A 20,265-nucleotide genomic window follows, 5' to 3' on the forward strand; every position below is an offset into this window, starting at 1 on the left:
CTTTTTGTCCATACCACAAAACAGAAGTCACATCCGTAACTTCTTTGCCCCAACCACTACCCCCACTTAAATCATGTTCAGACATCACAGTACCCTACCCCATACTAAATTAAAGTTTTACAAAACAAAAACTACAAGTTTAATCAAAAGCACACTGAGTTTGTGGGATCTTTTCACTTACCTCCTACACCTCCTACCTCCATCAGAACTTCTTTCTTTAGAGTGTTTAAGTCAGACAAAAGAATTCTTGATAATATTTTTTTCCTTAAACTTTTAAGCTGACTTTTTTTCTTCATGCCTTGTCTAGCAAACCCGGCTTCGAATTTTTCTCCCCCCCACGAAAGTCTCCATATGCCTCATCAACACCACTCCACCTTCTGTCGTGTGGTTTGTGATTGCCCACTTCACCTGAATTCTTTCAACCTTACTCTTCTTTATCTCCTGACTCTTTGGATGATTCCATGACTCCAAATATCTCACAAGCATGTCCTTCTGTAAATCCGTTAACAAACTAATAAACATATTCGCCATTTTTTGTTTCATTTTACTAAATTAATTATCATATTTACTTTCTAATTAAGCAGATTCTTACCAGTTTGTACGCGGTGTCTTTTAATTCGAACTCGTCATTGTCCCGTACCGTTGCCAACGGAAACAAGTTAGGGAAGTGGTCAATTGTGAAAATTGACGGCTTCTTAAGATTAAACACCACCAAAAAATACTCGTCGTTTTCCATTACTGGGAAAAAGTCCAAGTCTATGTCTTTGAAACTACATATACTCAGGTCTGACCTCATTGAAATGTACACATTCTGGGCAAACTTCGCGTCTCTCACATTCTTGTCCCATTTCTCTGCCCCTATCAAACCCTTCCCCTGTTTTTCATATCATTACGTATTGTTTTAGATTTCCCTATAATTTATTAACCAACATGTAATAAATACCTTTAAACAATTACGCACTTACCATCACCTCTATGTTTAGGAAGTATCATCTCGTTGTTTTTTGTGTTTCCCAAGTTATGTTCTCATTCAATACAGCCGACCACATGTTCACGACATTCTTGTCAACCCTTTACTCGTAGTTCAAACTCCTAATCACCTTCACATCCGCTTTCAGTCCTTGAGTCGTTGAGAATAGTATTTTCCTACATGTTAATAATTTTTTTCAGTACTTACGTTTTTACAAGTTATAAAGAACACAATTAAAAAACCCATTTTATGTAATTCATTAACATTGGAGTTATTAAAACCGACATCACTATTTTGTAGTAACTTACCGATTTGTTTCTTCACTGTTTCTGTCTTCACCCATCACGTACTCCCATATTCTATTTTCCAAATTCGTTGTCGTTCTTTCAATATCCAACGCCCCACTCATTGTTGTAATTTTTTCAGCTTTCCCTCCAACCACCCATGCGTTCACTTTCGTCTTCTTTTTCTCTATTTCCGAAACAACTCCCCTTGGATCTAATTCCCTTTTCATTGGCACAACTACATATAGCACACTATGTCAACAATATATAACATATGTTTTCCTAAAAAAATAACATATGAAAATGACTTTTGTAACGTTTTTTTTATAACTGCTTTTTTAATACCTCTCCTTTGTTCATCTTTCACCGGTTGATGCGATGAGCTTCCTACGTTAACATTTGTCTTTCTTGTTGTTCCTACCACACACATATGCAACACCAAAATTAGGTTGTTTAATACTTTTTCATTTTCCAGTTAACTATAAAACGAAATTTGAAACATATGGACTTTTGTCTTTAATACCTTTTGTTTCTTCATGTGATACTTTATTCGGCGACGGTGCACATCCACAAATTTCTTGGTTTTTTTTTGTGTGTCTACGACATTTGAAACAAATAGTTACTATCACAGTTTACAATTACTCATTACTACAATATATTTTTCAATACCTGTCATGTCATCCTCTTTTTCTCTTTGAGCCGAATAATTCCCCGGATAATCAGTTTTGTTACTGTCTTTTGGTGTTGCTGCAAGACATAATGAAGACGTCAAATATGTTTGTAATATCGTTTTAATTTACACTTTTTACAAAATCACTAACTAACAAATAATTATAATTTATTACCAATCTGTGAAACCCCTAGACTGAAAGAAGGTGCATCGGCTCCAAAATCTTCATTTTCTGCAACATTCAAAAACATTAAAAAAATTTGAAAAATTGAAACTGTAAAATGTAATCAACAGCTATGTATTTTTTGGGCTTTACCTAATGTCTTTGGTTTACGGGCGGCTTCCCTTTTTGTTCTTCCTTCGTTAGCCCGTTGTCGTTCTTTGGTTTCAACTTCCGGCAACCTAACATCGTCATCCCTAGTACTCTCATCTCTTGTTTTTCCATCCTGATTGGCTTCCAAATCTTCGACTTCCACGTTTTCCACATAATTTTTTCCACCTGTCACAATTTTTTAAAAAGTACACAACGTTAATTATTCCTACATTTATGTATCGTGAAGTTACAATTTTTTTTTGTCTTTAACACAAATGACAACTTACTTTCATCTTCCGATTTCTCAAAGATATTCATGTTGTCTCTGTTTTCATCTTCACTCAAACTAATTTCTTTGTTTTCTTCATCAACCTCTACGTATCTTTGGTGTTTGTGTCTTCCAATTCACCGACATCGTCAGTCTTCCCTCCTATCTCATCCTCTCCCATCTCATCCTCTTCGCTTTCCTTATCCTCTTCCTTTTTTTCTTCTGCGATAAATTGATTTGGCAAAGACTATATATATGTGATCACTTATGTTATATGCTAACCTTTTTTTCAATGTATTTTTTTGTTTTCACAAACCTCCACCGCTGACATTATCTTCTTCTTGGTCGTTGTCAAAGCTTACTTCTGTTGCATCTCCTGGATTTCCCTCTTCTTGGACATCTGATTCCTCCTCATAATACTCTTTTTTATTTCAAATGTTTTAAAAAAGAATATTAATATTGATTTTGTAAGCGAATAAATTAATTTTGTTATATCTTACCTTCACAATTTAGGTCATCAAAAACATTATTAATTAACTTACCAGTATCATCTTCATCACCATTTGATCCATGCACTACATTTAACGTTAACGCACTTCTGTAACGGCTGCGTAGTTTTTCAAATTCCTCAGACTCTAGGTTCTTTTTTTCTAGCTTTCTTAACACTTTATCCATTTGTTTCTTTGCACTCTCAAACTCTTCAAGATATTCCACTACTTCATTCAACTTAGCCTTTGTTACAAGGATAACATAATACAAATTAACATACTTTTTTATTTTACAAATAACATATATTTTAAATTTGTATCTTCTCACCTGAAAAACTTCTTCTTTGTCACCTTTCTCCTCCTTGACCCATTTCCTTATTTTCTTTTTCTCCCAAACTCTGAATCCTCCTGCTAACCTTTCTTTTCTATCTCTTGATATAAGCAACTCCTTACTCCAAAACTTGATTGGGTTCGTATTCTCATCTGAACAAACTTCTTTGAAGTCCATGCTTCCAACATATAAAATCTGTAAACAAAAACTAAGAAGTTACTAGCTTCTACTAGTTAATGTGTTTATACTTTCAAACATTATTAAATTAACTAACAAATTACCGTTAAAAGTGTAAGTGGCCCGCAGAAGTATTTGCTTACATTAAATCTTTCCCATTCAAGCTTACATGTTTTCAAGCATTCCATAATGTAAGAACCCCAATCAATTTTCTTGAAATCCGTTTTGCTACTTATGTAGTTCAACGCTTCCTCTCTACATCTTCCTTGGGTTTTGCAGTCCCTCATGATACACAAGAACAACATTAAAAAGTCAAGACGAAACATGAATGTATCTTTGTCCTCAGCTTCCCTTATTTTTGCCACAATTTCTGTTGGCGCAATATGTGGTCCACGATATCTCTTGCTCCATTCTGCCACACTGTTGGTATATTCTTCATGATATTTGAGATTCTCAATTTTCTCACCCTCACATGGTATTCCAAACAATCTCCTTATTGCCTTTTTGGTTACCTTAATACTCCCTGTCTCAACCTCAATTGTCAGTTTTTCTGGATCGAACGTGTCCGCAATGAAATGTGCTAACTTGGCCGGTATCCCGTCAACATTAAAGTGCAGCATTCTCCCAAAACCCATTTTTCTTTACTCCTTTCCTTTGATTCTTTCTTAACTCCTTTATGCACATGTATAATTGAGACGGTGATGACCTTGTTCTTATTTCGTGCCACTTTTGCTTCTTCTCATCATCTGTCGTTTCTGCCCTATCTTTTTTACCCTCTCTTTTTAGTTTCCCAAAAACTTTTGCCTTGACCACTGGATCTTGTCACCTATTTTGTAATTAAGTTTAGTTAATTTTAACAAACATGGCCTACACTTCACAAACTTTTTTTTGTTTGATATCCAACAACACATACCTGTTTCCTCCCCGTCTGAGTATCCCCCCTGTGAATCTGTTTTCTCATACCCTGTTAGTATTAACAAGTTCAGTAATTTATTTTTCAAATTCTGACAAATGCTTACAAACACTTTGTTCAACTACACTTGCTAGAAGTTACCTGTTTTTTTTTCTTCACCACCTTGCGTTGCCTCTTTGTGTCAATCTCCTGGCTGTCTGAATTTGTTGTATTAGCAGCAAATTAGTATCAGATGTATTCTAAACAAAATTTAATAAGTTTTAATTCTACTACAGCAGATCTATATATGTATTTTCTGTCCCCAAAACCTTTTTGTTTCGTTAATGCTATTTTTTGTTAAACAAAAAATATCATCAATTTACATTGTAATTATCAAAAATATATGTTTTAACGTATGTTTTAGTTCATAAATAACATATGTTGTAACTTTATTCTATAAAAACAATTTAACTTTCACCCTCATCAATTTTACAATTTAAGTAAAACATTTTATACTAGACAAGTTCTTTTTTTTTTACCTGAAAGCCTATTTTTCTTCAACTTCCGTTTCCCACCTCTCTTAGTATTGGTTCTTGGATGATTCATCTTTTCGGATCCCTGTTCTTCACTTCCTGCTAAATTTGCTCCAAACGAATATTCCATATTTTATTTACTTCACATATCACATAAAATAAAGGTTTACTCATACCTGATTCCGAATCTTCTTCCCGTTGTTTTTGTTTCTGCCCCTTCCAATTTTTTGGTGTAGTATCCTCTTCGTACTCACTCCCATCAGAATCTGTTCATGCAGTAATACATTTATATTCTATATTTTTTAGTCTATAATCATGAAAAATTTTTGAATACCAGAATTTTTATGCATTCTTGTTTTCCTCTTCTCGTTTCCCTTTCTTTTTAAACATTCCTTGCTTGTCAACTTAGTATCACCCAAATTGTATTCGCTTTCTTCAGACTCTGTATTTAATAAAAATCCACTTAATAGCTTTTTGGCATGAATATCGTTATTAATCTTATACATGCTACTTTTTTAGCTTAAAAGTACTTGTTTCTTTTTCTTCATATTTTATTTTCTTCTGACTCTTCTTCTTGTCGGTTGACTCTATGAAGATCGGATTTCTAATTGTGTTCATAAACCGTTTTTTTGCAGTTTCTGATTTAATACAACAAAACAAAAACTATGATTTACCTAAACTGTAAGTACCCAAAAATAAATGTAACTTATTGTAACCTTAAAATTTTCATTTACCTTTTGTTCCCAGCTCAGCCCTGCCACATTCCCTTTTCTTTGAGCTCTTCACATATATTAGGTTACTTAATGTGTTTTCAAGTTCTTTTTTTGTTTTTTTAGAGATGCTTCTACTCCTTCTGTCAATAACAAAGTACTTCTTCTTGGAAGTGCTTTCTTTCATTTTCTACAAGTAATCCAAAAAAGTATTCAACACATGTGTTCGTTTCAAAACATAGAATAAAATCAAAAGCTATTTTTTACATTAACTGTGTGAGGCCAGTTTATACTGGACCCAAAAAACCCTAATAATTCTTTACAAACATTTTTATGTTGTTTTATTTTTCTGTTTAATCATTTTTTAAACTGGTTACACATTCACATTATCTAACTTATTAAAAATGTTCAAAACCCTCATACTTTTAAACGTAAACCGCATTCTTAAATAGCTTTTTAGCATTAAAAATGTTCAAAAGTTATAAAAAAATGTGTTTTCAAGTTAAAAACATTTACATTCACATTTATGTAACTTACTTCATGTATTTTCAAGTTAAAAATGTAAGTTATTAAAAATGTTCAAACATAAAGCTCATACTTTTAAACCTTAATGAAACCCATCTACATTTTCTTTAACTTTAATATTCTTAAAATTGTAAAAACCCTAAAACTTAGATCGCTATATAAAGATAACCCAAAAATGTTAACAAGCAGATGACCGGAAAATGTTAAAAACCAGATGACTCAATAGATCAACGGAAAATGTTAAAAACGTAAACCTAAGGTTGTTATTAACATCTGTTCAACCAAGAGATACTTTTTGTAACTTCAGTTACGCATATGAAAGAAAGTAAACGTACCGATAATTTAGTCGACGTCAATGGAATAGCCTGATATCTCTCAGTCTTCAATCGATTTCTTACTGTTCATCAGCTGTGGAAGAGGAAGGAGATGAAGCGGTGATGATAATTTGTGTTGGAATATGTGTTTCAAAATTTGAACGATTGTTATTGGTCTAGTGAGATGAAGCAGCTGGTGGTTGATTAGACATAAAGTCGTGATATGTGAAATGTCTTTATTACCCTTTTGCAATTATAATATGTTTTTTTTAACATAAATAATGTGTTAATAATTCATATTTAATCTCAACCATACATTATAAGAGATCAATGGTTTAGAGAGGGTTTACATGGTTTTCTCAACTGAAGTGAGTTGTTATTTTAACATTTCTCTTTATATATATGATTGATTTCTTTTAAGAACCAAAATAAGCTTTAAGAACTTAATAACCATTTAAGCTAATTTGAAAATGTCATGTCGTTTTAAATCTTTTTTTCATTAAGGGCAATTTGAACTCTATTTATTTCTCGCTTCACATGTCAATCAATCCTTTTCTTTTACATATTTTAAGATACTTCATTTTCTCTCTTTAAAAGTAAATATGTACCCATCATCTTCAAACTCACGTACAAATCCAAGAAGATCTAAACTCGAAATTAAAAACCTTGTCGTTTGGTTTTTGTATGTCTTTGAATATAGCGAAATGATTCACTTTCGACCATTTGGGTTTAGATAGTCCCGGGCGTTATTCATATTCTTCTTTATGCTTATTCTTGGTTTTACAAAAGCAATATATTTTTCGAAAACCAATCTTTATAATAAAATAAGATTCCTTGCAACTTTTGAAAATATAAACATGGTTAAAGGCTGACTTGTTTTTTGATTGATTTATTTACGTCATATGTGTATTTTTTTGTAATATATATAATTGGTAATTTATTTAATATATGTATTGTACGTGACTTGTATAATCTATATAGTTTTTGTAATTTGTAATATATTTAATTTATATAATTTATGTATTTTTGTGGTGTTTGTAACATATATAATTTTGTAATTTGAATAATTTGTGTACATTACACAATATGTGTATTTTATGTTGTAACACCCCGACTTAAGTGGAAACGCCCGAGTGTGACGTACAGATTGCTCCAAACAAATGTGACACTATTAAGTAACAATATTATCATTAATTCATTAGAATGCATCAAGTACAAAAGTTCATAATAAAGAAAAATACAAGGTTGTGAAACATTTCAAACATTTATTATAAATAGCCTAAGTCTAGTGTCTTCATCCATGTCATCTTCTAATAATGGTACATGTAGCATATGAATAAAATTATGTCAACTAACTACATAGTTGGTGAGTTCACACAGTTTAACATAAATACGTAAAAACCATACAATTCCATTAGACAAGTGTAATAATCACGCAAGCAAGGTCCTTTCCAGTTGGTAACAACCAACGACTCGGATAATGAGGCTCTTTTCCACTTATAATGTAACAACTCGGGTTTTCAAACTCATAAACTATATCCGTAACCCGACCCGTTTTACATTCGGGAAATTCTATCACAAAAATTATCGCGTTTGTCGAGTAAACTAATTATTATAATATTATTATTTATTTACTTATCTAATATATATGTATAACTTTCAAATTTTGTCAAATATAACCCTAAACTAAGTTTTGCCTCGATATGCTTCCACCTTCAAACTACAAGGACCATAATTCCATTTCTGTTATTATTATTATATTATAAACAACCCAAACCCGTTTATGTCCAAACCCTAACCCGAAATCGTTTAGTTACTTGTAGCTCAATTCTCGCGATAATCATTGAAATCAAATCAAAAGGATTGTTGACCTTGCCTAATTCAACCCACCGACAGTACGAATTTAGAAACAAAGATCATTTGTATACGCTATTAACAAAACCGTCTAATATGTGATCCTTGATACACGAGTTAGGGCTGATAATAACACAATTATTTCTGGCTGCACAACCCTGGGCACATCGCAATCATAAGCCCCATAACGAATTTTATTATCGAAGTCTGGTCATAGGGATGCTGGAGCGCGTCGAGCCGTCGGGTTCAATATCATCGTTCACCATCCATACCACATCGTATCTGGTAATTTATTCATGTATCCTACTCGTTATAACTCGTACAACAATAACCCTAAACTTTATTCAATCAATATGCAACGGATTAATCGATTTCGGAAATTAGGGTTCATAATCAAGGTGGGTTTCCAGCAGGATCATTTTTAACTTAAAGTTTTCATATGCTAACCATCTAGCACCCTAGTGCAGCTGGCTAGGGTGTGTGTGTGTTAAGTTTGAGCCGGCTGACTGCAAGGGTTCGAGACTCAGCAGTCCACCTTTTGCTTCTTTATTTTTGTTTTATGTTTTAAGCATTTAAATGAATTTTTTTAACAATTATAATTATTATTAAATATAAAATAAGCATTATCTTGTTAAACGGACATCATAAAGTTAACGTTTCGTGACAACTAATTTTGTTACAAGGATTTAGTATATATATATATATATTATGTATTTGTATTATTCTTTTAAACGAATATATAATAAAACGTATTAAACGTGTTATATGAATTAACTATATTTTACCTTTGGGTTTCGTTAAAGATTATAAAATATAAATCTTTTTATAATTAACTATTTCAATGTTTATTACTATAATATATCGTAACTCATAATTATTTAAACTAATTATGTATAAATTAGATTGTATGATAAACAAACGATTCTTTTAAATTAAAAATAAAATGATTAATAATATTGTTTTCATAATAAGATATTATCCGTATAAATCAATCGTTCAAATTCATAATATTATAATCCCATACTTAACTCAAATCACCGAAATCTTAATTTATTAAATCATGTTATCTCATTATTAATTAATTTATAATATTATGTTATTAGGAATCCTTGACGGTAAATCCCGAAGGGTTCATCATTCTCACATACTCACTTGTGTTTTATTCTACTAATCAGGTGAGTAATCACTCCCCTATTTTACTTGTTTTCAAATGTTTTGGGGACACTTGCGTACCATTTATCGAATTATTTATCTTATTATTTCTCAAATGCAAACTATGATCTTTGTGTTGTGTATCAATTGAATGACTACATGTTACTTATTATTTGCTTACTTGCTTACTTGAATCGCATTCGGAGAGGTCCAACATAATCTCATTATAGTATGATCATACGACCGTCATAGTGGCTGGAGCCCGATCGCATTGGCAATGGTTTCGCCGACACTCATTACTTGCTTAACGATTTCATTGTTTATACTCACAGATAACAGTTTTGCTTATGTTTATTCTATTATTTATATCATTATATATATTACCATTTTTTGTGTCAAAACTGGTGATCTACTCACTCAACATGTGTTGTTGACAAATATATATTTTGTACGCATTTGCAGGTTATAGAATTGGAATGCTTATCAAACTAAAGCTCATGTAGAGATAACTTTAGGATAATTAACATATAAAAGCATAGTTGTTTTTGTATTTGTAATTTTCTTTATTTTTGTTGTATTTAAATGTTGTTTGATAATAAATAAACTAATTAGATATTGTCGTATTATAATTTCATGATAGTACTTTGAAAGCTGTGACAATCAGCTCGCGCCCCGACATTTCCGCCGTAGGTTGGGGTGTGACATATAATAAAATGGTCCTGAGTGCAAAGGGGTGGGGGGGGGGGGGCGTATGATCATACTTATTGAGGCTACCATGGGCAAGTAAATTCGAGCAAGTAATCAAGTAAACGCACAAGTTCATGTAATGAATTGTAGTTTGTAAACGAAATCGTAAATCATTGAGTTTATAAGATACATATGCTACCCCAAACATAGTAAAAGAGTAAAAAGGGAGTGTGAGAAACTCATCTTTGAATTAGATGATAACTTGAAATAAAAATCTGAAAGCGCATTAAAAGAACCGAAGGGGTCAACCTCACAAACTATATATAAAAAGAAGGTACAAATGTAAAGGCTAACTATTGGGATTCTAGAAGTTAAATGATTTAGTTTTATTTTAGAGATTATGAATTATTTTAGTATATTTTTACGGTATTTTATAATATAATATCTATTTTAAGCTTTAAAGGTATGTTAACGGTTTTTAATATTATCTAACTGTTATAAATTTAATATTTATATGAGAATTATAATGTTTATAACATACTGATTTTTTATTGGAAATTGACTTGAAAACAATTATGTTAGATTGATATATACTTAACAATATGATTTTTAATATTAAATTATTAATCGGGTTTGTACAAGAATTTAATGGAAATAAAGTTGAATTTTAGATAAAAACTTGATTAATATTATTTATAACTTAAAAAGATTTTATTTGATTTAATTTCGATTCTTTTTCTTAATTTTGTTTGATTTTTAAATAATAAAGGAAAGGTTTTAAAAAGAATAAAACTATAAAATGCACGGAACAGGGTTCTTACCCGGGACCCCACGTTCACAACACCCAGACCCTACCACTGGACCAGCTTGTTTGTTTGGTAAAAATAACAAAAATAAAATATAACTATTAACATTTAGTTGCATCAACTTCCCCAAATAACCCTACATTTCAATTCGATTAATCCATTCCATGTCTGCTTAATATATGTTAGGGTTTTGTTAGACGGATTAAAATGATCAAAAACCATATAATACTTACTTGATTTGGTGCCGGATTGGTAGTGAACGGAGATTGGCCGGAGTTTAACTTTTACCAATCAAGACGAGATTATAGAGAGTGTTTTGATTTGAGTTGATGTTTGTAACAAGATTAGTTGATGATTTACGTCTTATTTATAGTACTTATTGGAGTGTATAGTGTTTTAATACTTGTTATTGCGTTTTGATTAAAAGCCGACCGTTTCGCGATTTGTTTCGCACAAATTAGTGGGTTATTACGCGATATTATTTGATGATTAAGGTTTCCTGTTATTGACTACGGGCGTTAAAAGTTTTTATTGGGTCAAACGCGCATGATTAACGGGTTTTGGATCTCACCGATGCCGGTTTCCGGCCGCTGGATTGTTTGCCGGAAAATCGTGACAGGGGAAACAGGGAGGAGGGGCTGGATTATTATTTATATTATTTTTTAAAGGAAAATTGGTTTTAAATACTCCAAACTATGCCCTATTGGCAAATAACTGGCCTAACTTTGCACTTGGCTGGTGGCGGTCCCAACTAAAGGGGTATTTGTTTTTAACGATCCGCGACTAATGGATGACTAACTCTGTTGCTGAGTAGGCACGGCTAGTTGTCAAAATATTGCTTATGTGGAAGCTTATGTGGCAATGAAATTAATATATAAAAAGTAATATATAATATTTATGCATACATTTATACATGTGTATTGACTTCCTCCTCCCTGAGCAACCAATACACCACCATGTCATTGCCACTAGTAGCCACCGCCATAGTCATCACCTGCAACCATCGCTGAAAATATTGGAACATGAAATCATTCTCTAAGTCAATAATGGTTCACCGGTGGAGAAAATCATGGGTGGTGATAGCGAGTTTTTCGGCTTGTTTGATTTTCCGGTGGCTAGCATTAGGGTTTTCTCACCAGTAAAGAAGATTAAGGCCTGGGTAGGTTTTTGAAGTTGGAGTACGATGACACGGTGGATGCGGCCGTGGTGGTGCTGCAGGTGTTCCGGCTTCTCCCTCCCACTACATATCCCTACCCGCACCCACGTTTTTCCGACTAATAAACGATCACCACCACCATCAGTGGGTTGTTTGAATCCAAAAAATTAGAATCGTTTTTCCGGTGGTTTGTTTGAATTCCGGCAACACTCTGTGGGCTATCAATTCAAACAGAATTGAGGTAATAAATATATCATTTAACTCGTTTTTATCAACCAAAATAAAGCCCTAAGATATTAATTGCAATCTGTAATCAACTAACACAAATTTTGGGTTCGAATTAGAGTCTGTTTCTAGAACTCTGATGAAAAACCTCACCATTGGAAACCTAGAAATAAATGGTCATGAATTTCATCGTGAAGACATGGTGATGACAGATTAGCGGCAACAGTGGTGCTAGTGAATGGTGGTGGTAAAAGTTCATGAGACGGATCGAAATCACGTTACGATGTAAACGAAACTGATTCAGTTCTTTATTGTATCGAGCCAAAATCGATACAAGATGAAAAACACGATAATATCTCGTTTAAGCCCAAAGTTTATTAATTAATCACACGATTACAAAAGATATGAAAGTAAACGCTTATGAGACTAAATGGATCTACAGATACAACAATAACAAAAAATGATCCAAAGGCCTAACAAACTAACATACAAAATATTTATTTATAGACATAACAGTAACAGTCCTAGCGTATAACATGCATCAGCTCACGTATATGTTCCAAGTGTCATATAACCATGTAGCCACAGCATGTAAGTCCATAGCTATATCAATCAATATGCGACTTAACAAAAACGTGTCCATCCATTCCAGCCGCCATATATGTCAGTCAATCTATATGTGGAAATTAGAAAATGTAAGTCAACAAGCTTAGCTGCCATCTTTGACCAGATTATGTATGAGCCGCATTAAGATGGGAATACAGTAGCCATGCATGTCCATTAGTCACCAACATATACGTATACCCTCATTCAACTTATACGTCCACTATCTTCCCATGCACAACCTTACGTATATGTCCAACAGTAGCCTCAAGTAACAACCCGTATAACATTAACTAAGCGTATAAGTGTGATTAACGCATAACCAGATATCCATGAGCTGTATATGTCTATGTTTAAACACATAAGTCAACAACAATCTTATACGCTTAAACATGCATCCAAGACTTATACGGTTGATAGTAACCAAGTATACGTTCTTTGCAAAACCCGTTTGCTACCACTTCAATCAAACCGACCACAAGAAGAAAGCTAAAGACGTTCGTGTATCAACAGACCCCCCTAGGATTTTGCTTCGTCTTGTTTGTTTAAACGCTTGTCGTTCTCGAACCTTCAATAATATCGGTTTAAAATCGGTCATCCAAAACAAAAATCATCAACCGCACTACTATCGCATTCCGATTATCGAACTTCAAGTTCTTATCTTCAACATGAATCGTTAAATCATCAATATATAGGTAAGGACAACATATACGTACACGTTTACGTCTATGTTCTCATTAACTTGAACGCTCGTATATGTCCGATTTCATATAAGTATGTGAAACCAAATAACGCATACAATTTATACTTACTTATATATGGATGATATGCTATTGTAATATCACATGTTAAGATAAGGTATAAACGTTTTAAGACTTTCATATTCAACCTCCATTGATGACATTATCAAGCTTCAACATCCATTAAAATGACATCATCAAGCTTCGGTTTGCATCGACACGAAATGCATCATTCTTGATAAGAATAAGATAAAAATCGAGTTTCTCGAGTAGAATCGGAGCCACACTGCTCTGATACCACTTGAAAGACCTTGTTCCGGATCATATACATCATCATATATGTGTAAAAGGATACGATACAGATAGATAATATTGTGTTTACTATACTATATAATATCTCGGAAACTTATCATAAAGGAATTGCTAACACATTCACTCATAAACATCATTAGATTGATATAACATTCAAAGTACAAACTTGTGTCTCTCTCTAATCAGATTCTGAAAAACTGTTACAAATATGGCATGAAAGCATCTATTTATACATGCAGCCTATGGAATGCATATGTCTCATGGCGTATAAGACTTATACGCCGCGTATAAGTCTTATACGTTGGTCTGACTTATACGGTCCTTAACAGAAAACTAATATTGACATTTTAGCCACTTAACTATACTATAATGACAGATTAAGCACATAAGACCTAGCATTAGACACTAATGCACCAACAGGTGGCGACGTCTATGAACACATTAGTCCATGATAGATTATATATTTATATATATATATATATATAGAGAGAGAGAGAGAGAATGAAAATGAAGAGACTATCCCATGCAAGTTGCCACATATTCATTATTTTGACAACTAGGCGTGCCAACTCAGCAACAAACTAACGGAATTAGTCACCCGTTAGTCGCGGACCATTAAAAACAAATACCCCTTTAGTTGGGAACGTCACCAACAAAATGCAAAGTTGGGTCTATTATTTGCCAATGATGCATAGTTGGGAGTATTTAAAACCAATTTTCCTATTTATATCATATTTACTCTTTTGGCCCTTAAACTTTCAATATATATTAAAACATGTTTTAAACTATATTTACAATTTGAACCTTATCCTTTGGAATGTTATGTAAGCTTGGAATAAGTTATTATCTTTGGATTATTTTTAAATTATGCCCGCATAGTTTGAAGCTTGTTTATTTAAACAAAACTTTAAACCCCGAAGTTTCGTTATTTGAATAAAATAAATAGAAAATTAACGAATAATATCTTTAAATCATTAGGAATATTTTATTAATGATGAATGATGAACAAGAATACATCGAAGCAGGTTGGTTTAACGAATACAAATAGTAATACGGATAAAATTGACAAATGACACATATGTTGTGTACTTAATAATTTATCTAATTTGTATTTTATGGTTGGGTAATTTATGAAATTTAGGTAATTGGTGTAGATGTAATTTGGGTAATTCATGTCAATTGTGTATTGTTTAGTAATTTGGACAATTTATATAATTTGTGTAGTTTGGTTAAGTTATGTGTTTGTGTATGTAATACATGTGTGTAGAGAGCAAAAAGAAAAAAATAAAACGCCCAAAACCTTTTGAAACGGTTTCAAAAAGAATGAAAAGGGTTAATGAACAATGCGTTGATAATTATAAGTACTTATGGTTAGAAATAGATTACTGATTTTATAAAAACGAATTATTACATATACGTAGTTATTAAACAAAAACTAGGTAACATCCGCCGCGTTGCGGCGTTAGTTCAATTTCATTAATTCGGTCGGTATTATTTAATTTCGTAATGACAACAACACTAAGTTCAAAAAATATTTTTGTGAGCACCTAAAATAGTATCTTCACACTAGGGCTGTTACTTTTACCCGAAACCCGAAACCCGACCCGAAAAAAACCCGTAGCCGAACCCGAACTAACCCGACTCGAAGAACCCGAACCCGAGAAAAGACTAACCCGAACCAAAGTAATTCGGGTTGGTTCTCGGGTTTGATTTATAAGATTTAGGTCAACCCGAAAAACCCGAATAAACTTTTATTTTTTAAATTAAATATATTTTTATGTATAATAGGCTAAGTCTTATAGACTGTTGTCATTCTAATTATTATGGATCGATTGCTTATTATTAATTTATGTTTTCTGTTTATTACTAATAGCAACCGTAATCGAACAACCAAATCACGCCAGATCGAATACAATTATGGTTCGAGTTAGTTTTACTCTTTTTTTGAATTGTTTTATTAAGTTAGGTTAGTTTATTATTTGATTATTTGTGTTATAAGCAAAGAAGAATATGTTGTTTTAATTTTAACATTGTAGTTTTTAAAAAATTTTGGTTTTGTGTTTTTCTTTTCTAGGATACTCGAAACCCAATTAACTCAACCCGAAAAAACCCGAACCCGAAAAACCCGTGAAAGATTTGGGTTGGGTTTCGGGTCAAGATTTGAAACTTTGAAACCCGAGGAACCCGACCCGAAAAACCCGAAACCCGAAAAACGAACCCGAAGAACACCCCTACTTCACACTTATAACTTATGATCAATGTGTCACAAATAAGCTTTGTATCGGTTAGCTTCGTTACGGTGCTAGCACTAAACTTAACAATTAAATTAGTAATTACCCAAAAAAGTCATATAGCTTACGATACAAAAAAGTAACATATTTAAAACGACGTTTATTCGGCCGGTAAAATCCAAGCGTTGTGCGACGAGTCGACGTGAATTCCCTCAGTTTTGGTTATGTTCACTACGGTACCGAAACTAAAAAACTCGTATAACTTATGATACAACAAAACATATCTAAAATGATGTTTATAAGGTTGTAACACTCAAGCGTTGCAGTTGCGAGCCAATGTAGATTTTTTCGGTTTAATAACCTTCGTTACTACACCGGAACTACAAAAACAAAAAAAAAACATATATTATATACTATAGATAAATATCAAGTTGTCGGTGCCATATAATTCAGTGTATCCAAGCTTCACTATTTATCTATACAATGTAGCAAACCATCCGCATTGCGGCGGCGGGACAGAATTTCCTGTTGGTGTCGCTTAAGTTTGTTACGACACCAAGACTAAATATATATTAAGATTGTAAACACTAAAAAGAGCATCGTAACACACAGAACTTATAATCAAAGTGACAAATTTGATCACCATCGACTAAGTTCGTGCATTAAACCCTAAAAGTAAATTAATAGACGCCCAAAATAAAACTAAAATTCATATACCCTATGATACGAAAAAAAACCATATTTAAAACCGCTCGAATTCGAACTGACTCGTCGCTGCAACATCCATCTTTTGTCGACCGAATAAGCATTGTTTTAATAAAACGATGCTTATTCGGTCGGTAAAATATGAACATTGCAGCGGCGAGTCAATGCAAATTCGAGCGGCATCAGCTACGTTTGTTATGGTACCGAAACTAAACCCAAAAACGAATTTCGTCAAGTAAAGATATTGAAAAAATCACGGGCATTGCGTCAGCGTGTTGATGCGAATTCGTTCGGTATCAGTTAGGTTCATTACAAGTATAGAACTAAACCTAAATAAACATACTTTTATGTATAAATAGATAATAAAAAGTACATAAAAAACAACTAAAAACTTGTAGCCAAAGGAAGAAGCGATATTATAACAATTAGAAGATAACTAAAAAACAAAACATTGTCGAGGTGGTTCGAACTCATACAGAAACCCTTTAGAAGGGTTACCAAAAATTGGTAAAGCCATCCAATCAAACTATCAACTTTCTTTTATGATGTAATTAATTGTAAAAAAAGGTCAAAAAATTGATGCTAAAAGGGATTCTTGTGGCAACGACATCTTGATATTAATATAGTATATAATATATAATATATAATAGATTGATGATTTTATAAAAGCGTGTGGCTTGGATTAATTAATATAACTCTAATACTAAAGTTCAAAAATATCTTTAAAAAAAACTAATATCCTTTTTTCCCATTGTTAAAACAAATATTAAGAATTAATAACCATCTTCACGTGTGTAAAATTAGAATTTTTTTATAAATATATGCTTTTTTTATACTTAAAAAATAGAATATAGTTTTTTCAAAAGATAAAAAGAAGGGAAAATCCGAAAATGTCCATTTTAAATAATATGGTTAAGCTTTTGTCTATCATCATATATTTCTCAAATGTTAATTACCAATAACCTTGGTTTTTTCTTTAAACTTCTTTAGACTCAGTTATTTTAAACTAGTAGGTACTTGTCACGTGTGGTATATACCGTCGACCATACTTATATACCGCCGGAAGATTGTATATAATGTCGGTCTCACAAATATACAGTCAGATCTTAACTTAATAATTTCTTTTGTATAAGAATTTATATTTTTAAATCATATCCTAAATTTTTGCAAGGCCGGCGGTATTTACCGTCTTCCGACAATATATATTTAAGGACAACGGTATACATGAAAGTCCAGCGGTATGTATGACACATGACAAGTAGCTACTGGTTTAAACTAAGTGAGTCTGAAAAGTTTAAGATAGGGAATTTATGATACTTATGGAGATCACATTTTTAGGAAGTTTTCTAATAAAGAAAAGGAAAAAAAAAAAAACATGATTACAATAATGATATGTCTTGGAATTTGAAAAATGTAGTTGATGTATTTTTACCAAAATGACCTTTAATTATTTTATATTATTTATTTATCTTTCATCTCCCAATTTTATATTTAGTTTAATCTAAACTAAAAAAACCAATGAATTAAATGAATGTGTGGCCTAGATTTAGTTATTATGCTTAGCGTAGTGGAGAGGCTACAAATTGAGGCGAATTGCGACACGTGACGTCCAGTCAGTAAGTGTAGGTTCCCTGGACGGATCACACGAGATATCTCGGTCTACTCAGGTGCGGAATCCCTGCGTAGATCGTTACGAGCGTAGAAAGCAAATCAAACAAACACACACGAACAAACCGAAACACGTTATATATTAATAACTGAACTCACGTGATATGAATCACTGATACAGACTCTCGACCTCACGTTACAATGAACTCAGATCAACTCGATTAACTACAAAACGACTAAATGCAAACCAAGCCGTAAGCTGGTATATAAATACACGACAACTTCGCCTGATATGTTCAGGCGAAGTTGTCCATAACTTCGCTTGTTCAACAAGTTCGCCTAGGCGGACTTGTTAACAACTTCGCTTAAACAAAAACATAAATAACATTACAGACTCGATTACAGACACTAGACTATGAACTACTGACATTTATGCACCAGCAGACTCCCCCTTGGCAGTAGCTTCATATCTTGATCTTTAAGCACTTGTCTCGTAATCTTCACGCATGCACTCCTTCTTTAACACATACCGTGACTACTCGCTGATACTTCCTCGCTTCGTCTTTCCAAGCAGGAATATAGAATATCTTCTTTTCATTCAACACTTGCAGATCAGCTTTCGATAAGTTAACAAGATGCATCGAATCATACACCCTCAGCACTTCTTGTTCGTCTTCGTCTTCCATCACGGCTTCAGTAGTCTGGCAATCAACATACCACCATTTAAGATTCTTCAACACATCTTGAGGCATAATCTTCATTGGAACCTCCTTAATGCATCGAATCGGTTTGTAATTCATTACCATCCATGGCTTGCCATCTGCTCTCATTCCCCTTTCTATATCTTCCACTAGCTTTCCCTTCTGTGGCTTTAACAACTCAAACTTCTTCTCTTTTATGCTTTCTTTCCACACGATCTTCCCAATAACCCTTGCCATGTTGTCGTCGCTTCTATTGATCAGCCCCAATCTAGCCAAATCCTTCACCTCACATTCAAGAAATGTATTGAGAGATATCAACGTTCTTTTAAAATACTGAATCCCATCAAAACGTTTCACCACAAACAACTTTATCTGTTCATCATATAGCCAACAAATAATTCCTTTCTTCGACTCAGCATAGCCTTTGATATTATAACTCTTCTTGAACATGGTTGGAACAGCAGGCTTCTTAGTTTTAATAAACCAATGAGCACAGCCTTCCTTCCACCTAGGCTGCTCCTCCCACTCAGTCTCATCATTTTCCATCTCAGCACCCATATCGGCTTTCTCAACATCTGGGATCTCGTGTTCAACATTTTCTTCAATTATTTCACCTTCTTCAATCCCATCTTCAATCACAATCTGTGCTCCAATCTTCTCAATCTCCTCAATAGGCAGCACATCATCATCATCCTCTAGCATATCATCATCCAATTCTTTCAACGCATCGATCACATCATCATCATCATCAACCATCACCACCTCATCACCACCAACTGCACCTGCAGACTCCCCCTGAGCTGTGGAAGTCCCAAGAGCTTGAGTAGTTCTTGGCAACTCACCACCTGCACCTTTCGGTGCATTGGGATCATCGCCTATGTCATTTCTCTTCTTCGTCCTTAACTCGTCGCCTCTACAGCCTGTCTCCCCCTGAGATGCCAAGAACTCCTTCATAGCATCTATAATTCGCCCATGTTCAATCAGGAGGGACGACTGTAGTTGATTATCTG

Source organism: Bidens hawaiensis, unplaced genomic scaffold (genome assembly GCF_021521415.1).
Source record: "Bidens hawaiensis isolate Kalapana, Puna unplaced genomic scaffold, B.hawaiensis_p1.1 tig00020895_1, whole genome shotgun sequence".
NCBI lineage: Eukaryota > Viridiplantae > Streptophyta > Magnoliopsida > Asterales > Asteraceae > Bidens > Bidens hawaiensis.